The sequence below is a fragment of the Monodon monoceros genome, unplaced genomic scaffold (genome assembly GCF_005190385.1).
Source record: "Monodon monoceros isolate NGI ecotype Baffin Bay Population unplaced genomic scaffold, NGI_Narwhal_1 Super_Scaffold_7, whole genome shotgun sequence".
Classification (NCBI taxonomy): Eukaryota; Metazoa; Chordata; class Mammalia; order Artiodactyla; family Monodontidae; genus Monodon; species Monodon monoceros.
Window position 1 is genome coordinate 78,692,411 of NW_021703784.1, and position 16,571 is coordinate 78,708,981.

Genomic DNA, 16,571 nt, shown 5'->3' on the forward strand with positions numbered 1-16,571 from the left:
CTCTCTTACTTAAAGTAATTTAGTCCAACCATTCATCTGATACTCATAACACATCTGCAACTTCCCTGTCAAGTGGTAAAACAGCTTATGCCTTCAAAATGGAAATGACAGAGTTCCTATGTCATCTAGAGACACCTTGGACAGCTCTTGGCTTTGAAAGTTAAAATATCATAAAGTTGAAAACATCTTAAAAATGAAATCCTTCTTACAATGAGGATGTTCAGATTCTGTCCCTTGAACTATGTAGACGTTGTTTACTTTTTCTTTTTTAGCAATCCTTTTGTCTTCTCTGAACTTTCCTTTTTTCAAGAGTAACTATCTCTGGTTCTTCATCTGGTCTTCGTAGTGCAGTTTCAATTCTCTTCCCTTTCCCTGTTCCTCTCGGAACATGTCCAAAGTTAATAAACCAAGTGTGATGTGCTCAGCCAGCTCTTCATCCTCTTTCTTCTAGTAACAGATTCTGCTTTTCCCCACACCCTAGGCAGCCACTGGCCAAGAAAGTGATCATATGACAAAATCATGGCCAACCATATTACCCCATCTCTCTGACAGTAGTGATTCGGACAAAGGTTTCTATATGGCTACAGCATGGCCAAACAGAATTCTTCTCAGGGATTGCCATCAGGGTATAGGGCCAGAAGCTTTCTCTTTCCACTGTAACAGCTAAGCCGAGACTCTTGATAGTAATGGTCCCTGACAGTGGTGAAGGCCTGTATGAAATAACAGAGGGTAAGACCAGCATGCAAAATGAGCAGTGATAAGCAGAGATGAGAAATTCGCTCTGAGACCCTATTTTCCATCCCTCAAGTCAAGGTTCTAGCAGCTCTTTCTCCAGGTTTGTAGGTTACCTGAAAACTCTTCTTAGCCCTATAAGCCAAAAAATTCCTTTCTTGCATATGGAGTCTCTGTCATTAACAAGGAAAAAATCCTGATCAATGCACCCCATATTAAGGTATAGAGTTTGTAACTGAGAATACTGAGAAAAACAAGCATGCCACCTCCCTTTCTTCAGATAATCTTATCCTACAGTAAGACCTCAGAATCTTTTCATTTTCTCAGCAGCCACGTCAACACTCCTGACTCAGAATGAGCTTGTTAACAAATAAAATACCTATGAATTTCGTATTTAATCTGATGTACTAATGAGTTTAGATTGTTTTAGAGCCCAATTCTAGAGTCCAACATATTTGTTCTTTCTCCAGCTTCATGTAATTTGCATATTTGAAAAGCTTGTACTTCCTGACTAAAGCTTGGTGACCTTGAACCAATCTTTCAATTTAGGTAATGTAAAATTTGAAAACTATCTATCTTTTTGGTTATTGTGGGGATAAAATTCATGTCAGGGGATTAGCACAATGCCTAACACATAGTAGGTGCTCAAATGTGGTAGCTAATTTTAAAAAGAAAGAAAGAAAAAAAAAGAGAGACCTTTCATAAACAATAGAAAATTGTGCTCTAGGAATTAATCAGTTCAGTAACAGGGATCTTTGATATGGTTGTTAGGCACTTACTTATGAATCTATTTCCCTGTACGATTATCCAGGTTATGTTTCTGTTTTGACTGTGCCAAATGCCTTGCTTAATCCAGATGAACATAAGCCCCTTCTTTAGAATTTTTGTCCAAAGGAGAATGAAGCTAGTCTGACCTGACTCATCCTTTATGAACTCCTCCTAGCTCCTGCGGATCTCCACTTTCATTTCTAATGTTCGCAGACCATCTCTTTTTTTTTTTTTCCTTTCCTTTTTGACTGTGCACATTGTTCTTTATTGATGATACATGACCAGGTAGGGCTCCCTAATCCTCTCCCCCTTCTTCAGGAGGTCTGGGATGGAAACTGTTGAGGATGAGATATTCTCAGTGTGTTGGGGGATTGAGTTGGGGCAAGGATTCCTTAGGAGCTGAGGGCTTCTTTCTTCCTTATCTTGTTTTCACTGAGGCTGGTGGTCCAGGGATCTCTTACTCCTTGGAAGCCATATGGACCATAAAGCCCACCACCCTTTTGCTGTAGCCAAACCCATTGTCATAACAGGAAATGTGTTTGACAGAGCAGCCACCCAGGGCAATGCCAGCCCAGCATCAAAGGTGAAAGTGGGAGTATCACTGTTAAAGTCGCAGGAGGCAGCCTGTCCTCAATGTAACCCAGGATGTCCTTTAGGGGGCCCTCTATTGCCTGCTTCACCACCTTCTTTCTCAATGTCATCACATTTGGTGGCTTTCTCCAGACCACAGGTTAGATTCTTGACTCATTGGAGCTGGGATTTGGGATCTGGGAGGCCATGCCAGTGAGCTTCCAATTCAGCTCAGGGGTGACCTTGCCCACAGCCTTAGCAGTGCCCATAGAAGCAGGGATGATGGTCTTCTGGGCAGCCCCACAGCCATAATACCACAGCTTCCCAGAGGAGCCATCTGTGATCTTCTGGGTGGCAGTGATGGCATAGACCGTGGCCATGAGTCCCTCCATCATGCCAAAGTCATCATGGATGTCCTTGCCCAGAGGACCCAAGCAGTTGGTGGTAGAGGAGTCATTGCTGACAATCTTGAGGTTATTGTCATACTTCTCATGATTTATGCCCAAACATGCGGACATCGGCAGAATGGACAGAGATGAGGATGACCCTTTTGGCTCCATCCTTTCATAAGCCCCAACCTTGTCCAAGTTAGTGAAGACATCAGTGGATTCTACAACATATTTAGCACCAGCATCACCCCATTTGATGTGGGTGGAAGCTTGCTCCTAGAAGATGAAGATGGGCCTTCCGTTGATGACAAGCTTCCCATTCTCAGCCTGATTGTGTCATAACTTGCTATGGGTGGAATCATACTGGAGCATGTAGACCATGTAGCTGAGGTCAGTGAAGGGGTCATTGATGTGCAATATCCATTTTGACAGAGTTAAAAGCATCCTGGTGACCAGGCATCCAATGTGGACAAATCGATTTACTCTGACCTTCATGACTGTCTCAGGGATGGGGCCAGTATTGCACAAGAAGATGCAACTGTCTGTCAGAGAGGGAAGAGCAGAGAGCCCCACTTCTTTAATAATTATGAAATTGTGCTTGAGATTCACCTGAGGCTTTAAGGTCTAAAGTTTGTATGTAGCTAATTACTGTCCTTTTTAAAAAATAAGAACCACTGTTTATTTGCAGCCTTGTGGCACCAAGACCGTCGAAAACCGCACAATAATTTCAAACACAGGTTTTTTAGTAGCCTGAAATGTAGCCTCATTTAATTCAACAGGTGCTTTCCTATAATTCATCCAACTACACATAATAGGAAGTTCCTCTTACCAATAATGTTCGTTATGCTTTTTTTTCAGTCTGAAGATCATTCTCAACACATAAAAATTATGTATATATAAAAATATATGAATATATATATATAATTTTATTAGTTCATAAATCATTACGTGTCAAAATTTCAAGTTTACTTTATTACCCTTGCTCTGGAAATTGGCATCCGTGCATCTAGGGTTATAAATGTTATTCCCTGCTTGCTCTCAACTGTTTTCGTGAGTGAATCACTGGGCACCACCTACACTTTGTTCTCATGTCAGACCTGCAGTCCTCCATAATAGCAATCAGTCTCACAGGTTTATCTGTGTACTTTTTTCCTTTCTCTTTCACATCCAATTTAATCATTTGATTATGCCAGATACAGTTTAGACAAATACATTCTTCCTTGCCCTTATGAAAGTCACTCTAACTGAGCTTGTCAAGTGAAGCTTTACCTTAGAGGCACCTATATTCATACAAATTAAGATATGGTCAATAATTATAATAAATTCCTGTTCATTAACAGTTCCTAATTTATTATTACTCCTTAAGTACTGTTGTTTTTAATTTTTTTCATGTTTTTCATAACTGAATCACACATTTTTGCCTTACGTAGCATCAAGTCAACAAGCCTTATCAAGTTAGTGGGGGGAGACATTGTCTGTCTCCGTCTAGGCTAGGTGCCTCACAGACATCTCAGTAACAGAAGTATTTCATTGTGTAGGACACTTTGTTTATCAAATTAAATGCATATTAGAGAGCTAACTGGAAAAAAATAAAATTACAACCCCACAAAGCCATTAATTAAAGTTATCATAAGAAAGGATTATGATGACTTTCTCTTGCACATTAGACTGTGTGCTTTTGTTTTTTGTTTCTTCCTTTTCTTCCCTTATCCTTTCAGGTGGCCTGGAATTCAGGATAATTGCAATTGCCCCTCATTATTATGCTCTTGTATCTTGTAACCACCGAACGTAGGTTCGGCTGCTCACTGCTCACATGCCAATAATTCTAGAGGCAAATGTCCCTAGAAAAGAAAGGTGCTTTAATCAGAAAAGCTGGCTATCTGGGGAGACGGTGGACTTGTGTCCAGAGACCAGCTCCGAAGATTCTCCTCAGTCATGACAGTTTTTAAAGGGAAGAATGCGGGGGGAGGGGGAAGAATATCAGTGAATCATCAAGGCAGGAGGTTGGGTTCTGCCTCTCCATTGAGTGCAGACTGGCTTTCTTTTCAGATGTTATCTTGCCTGAGTGATCTGCCTGCAGCATCGCTTAGAGGGGCTACTGGGGGAAGAGAGCTAGTCTTTTTATCTAGGAAAAGAATCAACAGTTTAGACAAGGCATGGTGTGCATTGGGGAGAGCATAAGTCGTGAGTTAGTTTCAATTGCTTAGTGATCACATTCCTTAATTAGGTCCTTTTAAGGTTAGAGGGGAACAGAAATAGGCAAACAGGAAAGGGGCAAAAGAGCTGCTTTCATTGTAATCTCCTTTGCCTCTCTGCTTGCTTCCCGTCCTCCACAGTTTATAGGTGGAGGCAAGTATAATCCCACTCAGTGTCATTGCTTGGAAGTTTAAAATTTCAATACAATCAACTAAAGCATCAAATACAAAATACAAACTATCAGCATGCATTATCTACAAGACTTATCTGCAGATTGGTTAGAAAGGAAAGAAAAAAAGAGAAGAAATATTTTCTAGGCACACTTCTTCCCTTCTAAAAATCTGGGTCTAGTTTTTCCGAATGAAAGTGAATAGAGTCAACGCTAGGAAAGGTGGTACTTAATGTTTACCTCCCTTTCTTCCCAAATAGGCTTCACTGAATTCAGATTTAATTATTTTATTCTTCCCTTTGGTAGTAAACAGATACTCTTTTGGTCCCATTTTCTGATTACTGCACCCTGATTTTTCCTTGAGAAAGTACTACTTTCCCATTCTCTCAGTTTATGGGATCCGGATGAACATTGCACACAGGAATGGCTTCCCTCTGCCTAGGGATGAACACTAATCCAAGTTGGTCCATTTAGAGCTAGTACTGGGGGCTTCTGATGAAAAGAACAGAAAAGCAATGTTCTTTCTCATGCAGTTGCCAAGAGAGTATAATGCAAATTAAAAGCCTTGACATCTATTTTGCCAGCAAGAGGAAGTATGAAGCTAAGAAGGAAGCCCACACAGAGCAAAGCATAGCCAAGAGATGAAAAGAACAAGTCTTAGTCTTGATAAGGACTTTTGAGTACCTGGATTCAGCTGCTCCTAAAGCCACTTATTTCTAAGAATCTTGAGCTACGTAATATATTAAAGGCCTGTTTTTGTTTAAACATGTGGAGATGGAAGGTTTTCCTATCTCTTACGAATGAAAGAATCTTGCCTCATACATAATTTTCCTCCCAAAACATCTCTCTTCATCTTCCTGAGCACTGAAAGACATATCATTTATCTGCTGTTTGTTTTTCCACCTTGTAAAAAAAAAGTACACTTAGAGACCTGTTTGTCTGTATTGCCTCTTCTCATTAGCCTCATTCTCATGTCATGCTCATTTTTTGAAAATCTTATTACTGTATTCCCTGGGTCCTGAAAAGTGATTGGCCCAATACTAGTAAGCATTCCTCCACATTTCTCTGTCTCCTATATTGGAATTTTCCCACTCACATAGCCTTTAGCTCATCATGTAACTTCTCAGAGTTACTTATCTGATTTACATATCCTTTCTTGGTTATATGTGAAATCCAGTCATTTTACTCTAACCTTTAAATTTAGTGTAAAAATAAAGGCCTTGTTAACTGAGAAGGAAATTGAAATTAATGTCTTTATTATGAGGGAGGGGGACCTTAGGAGCTCAGTGTCTTAAATATCGAGTTGATTTCCTCACCTGCAAAGACTTTAGTGTCAGTATTTAAAATTTGTAGTTCATTAAAAATTAAATTTTAGAATACTAAAAGTATTACAGTTTATTCATGTATTTTTAAAAATTTAAATCTTATTTATCCAATTGTTAATTATTCTTAATAACATAAAAGGGTCTTTATTTATTTATTTTTCTAATTCACTAATTCTCTTTTCTGAGACAAAAAATCAGGATACTTCTCCTCACACTTCCCTTGGTACTATTCCTTCCCTCCTCCTCCGGCTCTTTCTCCCCCACTCCTCCTTCTTCATCTGACTAGATTCTTTCAAAGAGCCTACTTTACATTTGAATTGCAACACGTACGTTTTAAAAACTGATGGTAAAATAGCAGTATGTTTCCTATTCATTTCTTTTAATTTTCCATAATTTGGATCTCACTGAGCTGTTATATACAAACAGCCTGGCCCCTTGAGATGTTCTGGGATGAAGATAATTTGTACACATTGTGATTGTTAATAGAGAATTTGTTGTACAACACATTCTTTACAATGCAGTGAAGATAATTATAATTGGGGGCACAAAATAAAACCTGCTCCAGCTAGGAAATTGTTCAGATACACATGTTATTTTTATGCATCTCCTGGGGAAAGGGCAGGCCATGTCAAGGACTTACATTTGATATTAAAATATCAAATTGTCAAATGATAACACCTTCAGGGAAACATGCTTAACTACCTATTCAAATTACATTTTAAATATTTCTCTCCAAGTGAAAATGTATCATTTTTAATATCCTGAGGCTGTTCGTCAAGGTGGTTAAAAGGGTGAGAAGCTATTAAGAAAAGCACATTTTTGAAAAGGACACATAATCTCTGCATTGTGTGTAAATTATGGTAGCAAACCAAGTTCAGAAACATATACATGGAAGGAATAAAGAAGAAAAAATAGTTGTGATGAATAGGGAGGAAAATGAAGTGAAAGTGTGACAAAGCATCTTTTTTTAAATTGTGGGAAATGTCCTTCGTGAGACGACTGAATTTGGAGAGGAATCCAGAGAAAAGAGAAATGCCAGGCATATTGTCTTTCTTTTCAACCAATGTAAAGGATACTGTTGTGAGCCACACTGGCCCCTTTTCAGGACTGAAGGAATTATGCCCACAGTTGCTGGGAGTATGACTGCTGACAGCTCTTAACTGCTAACCCTCTCCAGAAGTCGCCCTAGGCTAGAGAGAGCTGCCTCTGATGGAACAGCCTGTATCCCATGACTGGTTGGTCCCTGAGGCCAGAGGTCCGGACTCCTTGACGCAGGGAGAGCTAACTCTGGAGGGCTTTCCCAGCTTCCCTGTGGGGACAGCTGTAACACTTGCTGAAGATGAATCAACTTCTCTCTGCCCAACTCTGCTTCCTTCCTGTCCCTTGCCCTCCCCAGGTGTGGATCCTGAGGACCTCAAATAAACATCTTCCATGTTAATCTCCAACTCAGGGCTTCCCAGGAAGCCCAGTCTGCCACAACGTATGCAATTATTTCTCTAGTTGCTATTGTTTATTGAGTAAATATTATGCATTAAGGACAGTGTATGCACTTTACATGGATTATTTATTTTGATCCTCATGGATTCCAAGCCACTGGAGTTAGCTATGGAATGGTAATGGTGGTCTCATGGAATATGCCTGCTCAACGGACCAGATTTGAGTATTGTCAACCAAGGAAGCTGTCATTTCTTTGTTTAAACCCATTACTCTTAGATTAATGTATAACATCTGTTTTTTTGTTCCTAACCACTCCTCTAATTTCCTGCCACTCCTACCTTGCTTCCTATGATGATCCACACACTCTACCTTTTTTCAGTTCCTGTAACTCAGCAAATCCCTTGCAACTTCATGGCCTTTGAAGAGGCCATTCTGTTGACAAAGGATACTGTTTTACCCAATGTTTCTACCCCATTTGTCAGTTTAACTACCATTTATCATTCACTGTTCCTCTGAATTTCATTTTTCTCAGAAAACATCCTCTGAAATACAGATTAGTCAAATTTGACTAATATATAAACCCTCTTAGCAGCCAGGCCTTCTTTGGGGTGCTTGTCTCAGTTGTAACTGAACGATTCCATGCACATTTTTCTGTGAAGTAGGTACCTATTTAAAGGGAAGGTTGATGGGGTAAAGACATGTGCAGTGAACTACATGAGGTCAAGGACCATTATCTCTCTTATTTACCACTGTGACTTCAGTACCAAGCTCTGGACTTGGCATTTCTTAGATATGTGTAGAAATCACAGAAATTTATTTCTCTGCCTTTTTTTTTCCCTCTGCTTGCATTTTTTTTTTTTTTTTCTGGTACGCAGGCCTCTCACTGTTGTGACCTCTCCTGTTGCAGAGCACAGGCTCCAGACGTGCAGGCTTAGCGGCCATGGCTCACGGGCCTAGCCGCGGCCGTGTCCCCTGCATCGGCAGGCAGACTCTCAACCACTGTGCCACCAGGGAAGCCCTCTGCTTGCATTTTTAACCATAATGTTTTTCTCCCCTTTCCTTGCTAAGATGAACACACATATACATATGGACATGTGTGTATATGTAGGGGTGTGTGTGTGTGTGTGTGTGTGTGTTGGTATAAAATCTTCAGATTCAGTTTCAAATTAACTTTTTGTCTTAGAATAAACACTCCCTTTAAGCTGACTTTATATATTCCTGTTTTGATATGAAAAATAGAGACTCTATATCCAAGATTTCAGGATATGCCTCACAGCTTCCTCTAGTTACGTGAGTATGTTGCCATTTCCAAAGTCTTTGAACAATTAGATTTAATCACTTATTTCTACTATACACAATGCTACAATACACAAGAGCTTATAGCTATAAAACAAACTATTTTTGTATTTTTAATTGACTTTATTTCCTAGGATAGACCAAAGAAATGCTTGTAAGAGATGAGTAAGCCCTCTCTGGATTGAAAAATTTTTAAAAACTTAAAGTCCTTCAGCAACTTAAAGTGATAATGGATCTTTAATTTCTTTAAGTATTTTGATTTCTCTGAGTTCCCAGTTGGTTTTGAAGACTCAGGTACAAGTAAAAATATTATCAACCTAGAAAGTGAGGGTGGCTAGCTGGGTTTGGTTTTCTTCAGTCTTTCAGGAAATGACAAAACTTTCAACCTTTTGAGAGAACTTAACTTTATGTTCCTATATTCAATGCTGACACTGCTAAAAATGCATCATTAAATGTGAGATGAAGGCTAAATGGAAAAATGTTTAACCAACTGTCCTTTCCCAGTGCTACATTTATAAAAAGCTATATTTTGGATATACAGAATATATTTCAATGGCTAGGATATAAGAGGACCAAAAAAGATATGTGTCAATTGTTGAAATTCATTTATAAAAGCATTTTGCATACTTATAGAAACAAATTTTGATGACTGGAATGGTATGTACAGGGGATAGGAAGGGGAGGTTCTTCATTAGTTAACTGAATGAAAGATTTCTTATAAAGTGCAATAATGGCGCTCATTACATACTTCAAGAAGAGGAATTGAATTCAACATGGAAGGAAAAAAGCTAATTCATCCTTTTTGTAAATCCATGAGCTTTGGTTGCATGAAATAATAACCTTACTTACATAGAATTCAATTAAAAGAGGCTTTCAGTTAATCAGATTTATGTTCCCAGAGTTTTACTTTGGAAAAAAATAAAGAACCCAAAGACCAGCCAATTAAATAAATATGTGTATGGTTCATGTTGTTGATTGATAGTTTAATCCTAAGATGTAGATCTGTACTACTAAAAACATATTTATATATTTTATGCTAGACAATGAGGAATGCCACTTGGGGTGATTTAATTTTTGAAGAAATGTTGAGTGCCTAAGATATGCCAGATGTTGAGATAATCACTTTGGATTAAATGGTAAACTAAAATAGATATTATCTCTGTCCTCATAGAGTTAAAATCTAGTGAAGGACATAGGCATGGGAAAAACTTATTTTTAAAAATTAGGTAAATAAAGACTCAGTTAAGTACTATATGGAAAGTTATGTGATGCTTTGAGTGTGCAATAGACCTAATTAGGAAGGTGAGAGAAAGCTTTCCCAACAAAGGAGCAGTTGGAAAAGGAGATGAAGAATGATGCAGTTATTAGTTTAAGAAAAAAGAGAAGAATTTCTTAAGAGATGAGCTTTAGGAAATTCCCTAGCGGTCCAGTGGTTAGGACTCTTTGCTTTCACTGCCACCAGGCCCTGGGTTTGATCCCTGGTTAGGGAACTAAGAAAAAAATACACATGACTGGAAATATGATAACTTTTAAAGTGGTAGAAATATTCCCATCCAAAGAGTTTCATTTCATTATTCTTTGAACAAATATTGTCTAGTTATAGCAAGAAATCATCTAGATTATAGGAATGTGGTGATGAACAAGAAAGACAAAGTTCCTCACCTTGAGGAGCTTCATATCTGGTAACCCAAGACAAGTTAACCAGTAAAGAAATAATTTCATATATTAATAAATTCGGTATAGAAAATAAACTTAGGTAAATAAAAGCTAGAGAGTGAATGTGACAGGAGGTAATTCTTTAGAGATCCATGAGAAAATGTTAGCATAAGGAGGAATATGAGGAGGGTAAACAAGGTGTGAGCAATAATTGTAAGGTCCCTGCACCAGACACTTCATTCTGAAAGGCCAGGGCGCTTGGAACTTGGTGTGGATATAGAAGAGAATGCAAGTTGATGAGGATCTTGGAGTCATAGACAGAATTAGATTTGTACAAGGCCTTCTTGACTGTGGTCAGGAGTTTGGGTTTTATTCATATCAAAGACTTTGGAAGGATTTATGCAAGAAAAAAGAATTAGTAGGCCCTAAAAGTAATTTGGCCATGAATTGATGGTAACATCAATGACAGTGGTAGTGAGAGAGAGAAGAAGTGAGATTTGGGATGTATTGAGGATAGAAGGTTACTGATGGGTTGGACTTTCAAGGGCAGGAATAGAAAGGAATCAAGCAGAAGTGCTAGGTTTTTAGTGTGACCAACTGGGTTCAGCATGGTGCCATTACCAAGGTTTCACCATATTCAATTAAATCCTCATATGTCTTTCACCTTAACACTTGACCACCCATCTATACATTCTTTTATTGTAATATTGAGTGCTTATTTTGTACCTTGCAAGAAGCACTACCCTTTAGGGACACAAAGATGAAAAAGATAAACTATGTCCCCACCTTACTGAAACTTCTATTCTAAATAGGAAGAGATAGACTGGAAAAAAATACATAAACAAAAAATCCTACAGATTATGATAAAGGAAATAAAACAGCTCCTGGGATAGAGAGTATATCATGGTACCTAAGTTAACTAGGATGGTCAGGGAAAAATTCTTAGGTGGTACCTAAGCCAACATCTATAGAATATAAAGGAGTCAGGCATATAGAGAACCTGGGGAGGGTTTTTAATTTTTTTTAAATTTAGCATTTAATTTTTTTTCATTATCTACCAAATGAAGACTTCATGACCCTGACTCTGGTAAGACTAGTTCTTACTATATACTCTTAAAAACAATATTACCACCGTCATCTTATTTTCCCTACTGTAGAGCATTAACTTCTTTTGATCTTTCTTTCAAAGTAATTTTTATATTCTTATTGATTAAAAAAGTAACACAAAGCTACACTAAATCACATTACAGAAATACTAGTTTCCATTTACTTTACCATTCCCTCTCTAAAATATACATTGTCAATAGTTTTTGTATACTATTTCACCTTTTAAATATACATGTTTATATACTATATTTGCTCTATTTTAACAAAATGATACAGTATTAACTATGTTCCTGTAGTGCTTGTGGGTTTTTGTTTTCATCTGTTTTTATTTTTCACCTTGTAATAATATCTTGGATAGCTTTCACTGCCAACACATATGGAACTTTTCACTGTTTTTAATAGTCACATCATAATCCATTTATGGATCTAACATTGTTATTTAGTTTCTCAATTTAAGAATGTTTAGGTCCTTTCCATTTTTCACCATTATTATGGATGATTAATGAAAAGTTCTTTGCAATTGTGGGGTGTTTATAAAGAATGTAGCAGAAATGTTAGGTCAAAAAGGTATGCATATTTTAAATTTAATAGGTATTTCTATATTGCATTCCCAAAGCTTATATCACTTTCTTATATGAACAAAGCATAAAAGTACCAATTTACAGTTTTCTTTCATAAGATTACATATTAATGTATCATTTTTATGTTCAGTTCCCTGATAACCAGTGAAGTTCATGTTGATGCTGTCTCTCTTCTAACAGATTCCTCACTTCTAACTTCACTTATAAATGGTAATGCTTTAATGGCCATTTGTCTCACCATTCTAAATTTCTTTCTGAATTTCATGTATTTTTATTGTCCAAACATGCCTCACAGACGCAAAACCCCAAATCAAACCAGCTTCAAAATTTAAAGGAGGTATTTGCATTTTTAGCAATGAACACAATTTGGAATATGAGAAAAACTTTGTGCGAGGCTAGTATTTGTGCACATGAAAGAGAGAGCAGTGGAAGCTGACACTGTAGTACTCTGCTAGTGGCAGTCAATTCTAGAAGTTCCCATTGGAAGATATTCCACAGAGATATCAAAAACAATAAACTGTGTACAAGGGTCAACAGGGAATATACTTCACTATTATTGGGTAGAGCACCTATATCTGTGTGGAAGTTACTGAGGATTTTCCTTTACACACGTGATGCATTTTTCAAGTGTTCCATGAATACTTAGGAGAATAAATCTGTATGTGTTAGATTTCATCTATTAATTCTACTTTATCAATCATATCATTCTTATCCTTTATGCATTTTATTCAATATCTTAAACTGGAGCAACATGTTCCAGTGAAGAATAAATAAAGCCACAAGTGACATAATGACATTCCTTCTGGAGGGTTGATATCAGTATAACACACTGGGAACTTCTGTTAAAGTTTGATTTTGAGAAGTGTGGCTGTTATGTATACTTTATATACTTGAGTATTTTCTCTATTATATACAGATAATGGTTCCATAAATGTCCATTAATGTCATTTACATCTCTAATACATTTTTTGCTTTATATCTTAAAATGCTTTATTTTAATTTTGCATATAGATATTTATTAATCAGGTCTTTACTTTGGATGTAGCTTGTATCAATTTAAAATGATTGTCATCTTCCCTTTGCATTACATTCTGATTTATCTATTGAATTTTTGTTTCCATATTATTGTCTAATGCACATTTAGGAATCCTTTTTTTTTTTTTTGACTAGTTTTATTTTCTTTTAGAACTGTGTAAGTAGGAAAGCAAGATATAGTATTTTGGTCTACTTCAAGAAATCATGCTTTATAATGGTGGAAATTGCTGTTTATGTTTATTAGAAATCTGCTTATTTCATGTTCTTCTGCTGTTTTGTTTTTTGCCTTTTGTTTTACATTGATTCTATTTCCTTTCTTTAGTTTCTTAATTTTTAAAAAATATACTTTGGAAGTTGGGGTGGTAAAGTCTGTTTTTAATTGTTCTGGTGGCAGCCCTTATGTTATAATTAACATCGTTATGATTAAATTCATCTAACTTCAGATTAGAAACAAAACAGTAGCTTTTGACTTTTCAGTATTTAAAAATGGGAAATTTAGAATTTCTTTATTGAAGTATAGTTGATTTATAATGTTAGTTTCAGGTGTATAGTATTGTGCTTCAGTACTTTTATATATCATACTTCATTAAAAGTTATTACAAGATAATGCCTTCAATTCCCTTTGCTATACAATGTATCCCTGAGGCTTATCTATTTTATACATACTAGTTTGTATCTCTTAATCCCATACCCTTAATTTGCTCATCCCCTCTTCCCTCTCCCCTTTGGTAACCACCACTTCGTTTTCTATATCTGTGAGTCTGTTTCTGTTTTGCATATACATTCATTTGTATTATTTTTTATATTCCACATAAAAGTGATATCATACAGTATTTGTCTTTCACTGTCTCACTTGTTTCACTAAGCATAATATTCTCTAGGTCCATCTATGTTGCTGCAAATAGAAGAATTTCATTCTTGTGGCTGAGTAATAGTCTATTGTGTGTATGTGTGTGTATGTGTGTGTGTCTATATATATATACACACACATATATATATGTATACCACATCCTCTTTATTCATTTATCTGTTGATGGGCACTTGGGTTACTTCTTTATCTTGACTATTCTACATAGGGCTGCTACAAACCTTGGGGTGCATGTATCTTTTTGAATTAGTGTTTTCTTTTTTACCAAATACACACCCAGGAGTGGAATTGCTGGGTCATTGGTAGTTCTATTTTTAGTTATTTGAGGAACCTCCATACTGTTTTCCAAACTGGCTACACCAATTTACATTCCTACCAACAGTGTATGAATGTTCCCTTTTCTTCACATCCTCTCCAACACTTGTTATTTGTAGCCTTTTTGATGATAGCCATTCTGACAGGTGTAAGGTGATATTTCACTGCTGATTTGATTTACATTTTTTCTGTTAATTAGCAATGTTGAGCATCTTTTCATATGCCTGTTAGCCATCTGTATGTATTCTTTGGAAAATGTCTATTCAGATCTTCTGCCCGTTTTTTTGATTGGGTTGTTTGCTTTTTTTGATATTGAGTTATATGAGCTGTTTATATATTTTGGATATTAACTCCTGTCAGTCATATCATTTGCAAATATTTTCTTCCATTCCACAGGTTATCTTTTCATTTTGTTGATGATTTCCTTTGTTATGCAAAAGCTTTTAAGCTTAAGTCCCATTTTTAAATTATTGCTTTTATTTCTTTTGTCTTAGGAGACAGATGCAAAAAAAATATTGTTACGATTTACGTCAAAGAGTGTTCTGCCTGTGTTCTCTTCTAGGAGTGTTATGGTTTCAAGCCCTACATTTAGGACTTTAATTCATTTTGAGTTTATTTTATATAAGGGGTGAGGAAATGTTCTAATTTCATTATTTTACATGAAGCTGTCCAGTTTTCCCAGCACCACTTATTGAAGAAATTATCTTTTTTCATTGTATATTCTTGCCTACTTTGTTGCAGATTAATTGACTGTAAGTACATGGATTTATTTCTGGGTTCTCTATTTTGTCCCATTGATCTATGTGTTTGCTTTGTGCCAATACCATGTGCTTTTGATTGTTGTAGCTTTACAGTGTAGTCTGAAGACTGGAAGGGTTATGTCTCCAGCTTTGTTCTTTTTTTCTCAAATTGCTTTGGCAATTCAGAGTCTTTTGTGCTTCCATATGAATTTTAGGATATTTGTTCTGTGAAAACCATCATGGGTATTTTTACAGGGATTGCATTAAATTTATAGATTGCTTTGGGTAATATGGCCATTTTAACAATATTAATTATTCTAATCTAAGAGGACAAGATATCTTTCTATTTCTTTGTATCATCTTCAACTTCCTTCATCAATGTTTTATTTTTTCAGAGTACAGGTCTTTTACCTCCTTGGTTAAGTTTATTCCTAGGTATTTTATTCTTTTTGATGTGATTTTTAAACAGGATTTTTTTTTTTTACTTTCTCTTTCTGATAGTTCATTATTAGTGTGCAGAAAAGAAACTGGTTTCTGTATATTAATCTTGTACCCTGAAACTGCTGAATCCATTTATTAGTTCTAATAATTTTTTGGGCGGAGACTTTAAAGTATCAAGTCATCTGCAAATAGTGACAGTTTTACTTCTTTCCCTCCAATTTGGGTGCCTTTTGTTTTTCTTGTTTGATTGTTGTGGCTAGGACTTCCAAATAAATAGAAGTGGTGAGAGTGGGCATCCTTGTCTTGTTCCTGAATTTCACCATTGAGTATGATGTTAGCTGTGCATTTGTCATAAACGTTCTTTATTATGTCGAGATAATGTTCCCTCTCTACCCACTTTGATGAGAGTTTTTATCAAGAATGGATGTTGAGTTCTGTCAAATGCTTTTTCTGCATTTATTGAGATGACCATGTGATTTTTATCCTTCCTTTTGCAGAATATTGAAGGGTCTTGTTTTTGTTTTTTTATATCCAGTTAGCCTCCCTGTGTCTTTTGATCAGAGCATTTAGTCCATTGATACTTAAAATAATTATTGATAAGTATGTACTTGTTGCCATTTTATTACTTTTTTTTCTGGTTGTTTTCATAGTTCTCAGTCCATTTCTTCTACTTTTTGTTTCTTCCATTGTGGCTTGATGATTTTCTTTAGTAGTAGGCTTGTGCTCTTTCTTTTTAGTTTTTGTGTATTTACTGTAGGTTTTTGATTTGTGGTTGCCATGGGGTTCATATACATTGACCTATAATTTTATCTACTTGTTTTAAACTAGTCATCATTCTGTAAAACCTACATTTTTACTCCTCTCCCCTTCATTTTGTGGTTTATTTATTTATTTTTGGCTGTGTTGGGTCTTTGTTTCTGTGTGCAGGCTTTTGCTAGTTGCGGCG

The 16,571-nt window shown here is 36.4% G+C and overlaps 1 pseudogene; it reads right to left on the bottom strand.

The window, feature by feature from the left end:
- Positions 1 to 1,957: 1,957 nt before the first annotated feature.
- On the bottom strand, positions 1,958 to 2,873 carry LOC114887166 (annotated as a pseudogene).
- Positions 2,874 to 16,571: the final 13,698 nt, after the last annotated feature.